Source organism: Pteronotus mesoamericanus, unplaced genomic scaffold (genome assembly GCF_021234165.1).
Source record: "Pteronotus mesoamericanus isolate MK-2021 breed Mesoamerican mustached bat unplaced genomic scaffold, CSHL_Meso_final contig_238, whole genome shotgun sequence".
NCBI lineage: Eukaryota > Metazoa > Chordata > Mammalia > Chiroptera > Mormoopidae > Pteronotus > Pteronotus mesoamericanus.
This window is the reverse complement of record NW_026555099.1, coordinates 233,245-236,027: the sequence shown is the minus strand read 5'-3', so window position 1 is coordinate 236,027 and position 2,783 is coordinate 233,245. Positions and strand designations below refer to the sequence as shown.

Genomic DNA, 2,783 nt, shown 5'->3' with positions numbered 1-2,783 from the left:
CAGAAAATAAAAACAAGTTATGGATAAAGAAACAGTTATAAAATGTCAGGAGTCTAACAACCAAAGTCTGAAACTCAGGACAGGTCTACCTACAAAGACAGTGATTGAACCCAGTTGCAAAAATATCATTCCTTTTTTTCTCTTCTGGAATGCTATTTATCAGACTGTTTTCTCTATGTTTGATGTTCTCAGTGCACTTACATTTAACAATAATCTATAAATATTAACTGGCACAATAGCAAAATGATGCTATCAACTTTGGTTTTAAATTGCTACAAAATGTAATAACCATTTTGTAGTTATGAGACACACTAGAACTAAAACATAAAACATAAATCAAGAGCTCCTACAACAAAAAAAACCCACATGTGACTAAAACCCTGCTCTTTCTGACCTCTGTTCATTTTCAATTTCACTGTAAATTTGCATTTCATAGATTGGAAAGAGGCTATTTCTCCCCCCAACCCCCAAAATGCTCTGTAGAGTTGAAAGGGCTCACAAAAATCCAAACCACCTAAAACAGATCTGAATGAGGACCCTATTTTTTTTTAAAGGACTTTGCTAAATTACCACATGCGGAATAGGTATTGCACCTACACTGGTGTAAATAAGGCTCAGAAGTCTGAGATCTCCCCCCCATTCCAAATAGAACTGCTAGGGAATTTTATTCAAATCATAACAACTCATATTTCTTGCTCTTAAAACAATAAAATTGACAAAGGTTCATTATTTTAAATCTGGTATATATAAAAGTTGATGCCACCTTTAACTGAAGGTGCTTCTTAGGTATTTCCAAAAGCTCTTTGCCTTTTTACATGACAGCATTTTCAGGAGGGGTCAGGAACTACCACTGAGGTACAAGAAACAACAAAAACAAAAAAAAAATAAACTGAGACATTTTCCTGCACTGTCCCCACCACTGTCACCTCCTTCCCAGTATAGTAGGTCATCCGCTTTTTACAGCAGGTTAGTTAGCAACCCATGCTGCAGAAACCTTCAGCTACCAGGAAGAAAACTTACAAAGAGGATGAAAAACAATGACAAATGAAAGGAAAAAAACTATAATCACAACAAAGACCAAAAAGGTCCCTTGCTTTGTCCTTGGGAAATCAAGAAAAATTAGACTGTTTTATAACCCCAAATAAAAAAAAGACTTGCTGGAAATACCAATGCTCAGTGCTCGCAACCCAAGTCAATTTATACTTGTTTGATCAGTCCAAATCCTAAAGTAAAATATTTCTTTGTTAGAGCAAGAACGAACATTTCACTTGAGAACAAGCTCTTGAAGATGAAAGGAAGGTGTGTCATCAGTGAGAGAACTGCCTGCTGTCGGAAGATTTCTTGCTGATGTGTTTGAAGATTTTGGACTTCTCGGCTTTCTTCATTTTCTGGTAGCTGAATCCACCACCACCTCCTCTCTTTTTAAGTTTGCCGTCATTGCTGTTCACGTTCAGATCAACAAAAGGAGGCACCTTGAAACCAAATGACAAAGCAACTTGAGGCAAGTTTAAGTTACTAACATTAAAGATCTGTTTCAGAGAATGGGAATCATATGCTCAAATGTATGATTTATATGCTTCCTGGGCTGACTTATGAAGAATGTAGTTCTTTTCAATCAATTTTTCAAGCTGAGACTGAATGTTAGAAATTTTGGACCAGGAAAACTCAAATTCACTTAATGGAACCTTGGACTGTTTCAAGAAATGAAGGAAACCAAGTTCTTCGGGGTGCGAAATGAGCAAGGCATGTCCCCTTCCATTTAGGCCTCTGGCTGTTCTTCCCACACCATGAATGTATTCCTTGGGGTCATCTGGAGGGTCATACTGAACAATCCAGTCGACTTCAGGAATATCCAGCCCTCTAGCTGCCATGTCTGTGCACAACAATATCCCCATATCTGCATTGCAAAACTGGAAGAATGTGGTTGTATGCTTATTTTGCTTCTGCCTTCCATGGATGGCTAATACAGGCAAATTGATGTAGTTTAGCAACTAGTAGTGGTATTTCACAGACATACAAGATGAAAAGAAGACCATTAGTTTTATAACCCCAAATAAAAAAGCAAATATTTTTCTTCCAGTTCTTCTTAAGGAACATAAAGAGCAGGAGGAATCTCTTTTCAGAAGGACAAAAAACATATCCCTGCTCAAGACCATCCACTGCTGCATTAGCTTTATCATCAACACCAACATACAAAGGCTCCTTTTTCAGAGAAATCCTCACCAAGTCTTCAACTTTTCGAGTTTGTGTGGCAGAAAAGAGCTGAGGGAGGGAAGGTGGGAGGGGACAAGGGAAAGAGGTTGGGGGGGAGGCAGAGACAAATGTATTTAAAAAGTAAATAAATTTAAAAAAAAATAAAGATAAAAATAAAATAAATAAAAAATCAATGAAAAAAAGAATATAGAATTAGTGAATATTCTTGAGTAAGTGGCATAGGAGTAATGCTTTGGAGTATCAGAAAATACATGCTTTTTAATAAACCAGACATATATTTTAAAAAAAAAAAGAAAGAAAGAAAAGAGCATGATCTGTCTGTGTGTTGGCAGAAGTTTAATAATTTGCTTTAATTCCTCTTCAAACCCAACATCCAAGATACGATCAGCTTCATCAATAACCAGACACTGTAAGTTTTTATACATAAATCCTGGAGTATTCTGCATATGGTCCAGAAGATGGCCTGGTGTAGCCACAATGATGTTGATCCCATTAGCAAGTTTCTGTGCTTCAGCGGATCTGTTACTGCCACCCATTATTAATCCATATGTGTGAACATGGTGTGTCAT

At 36.9% G+C, this 2,783-nt stretch overlaps 1 pseudogene; it reads right to left on the bottom strand.

Annotated features, from left to right (window-relative positions):
• Window positions 1-1,197: 1,197 nt before the first annotated feature.
• Window positions 1,198-2,783, bottom strand: LOC129069701 (ATP-dependent RNA helicase DDX18-like; annotated as a pseudogene).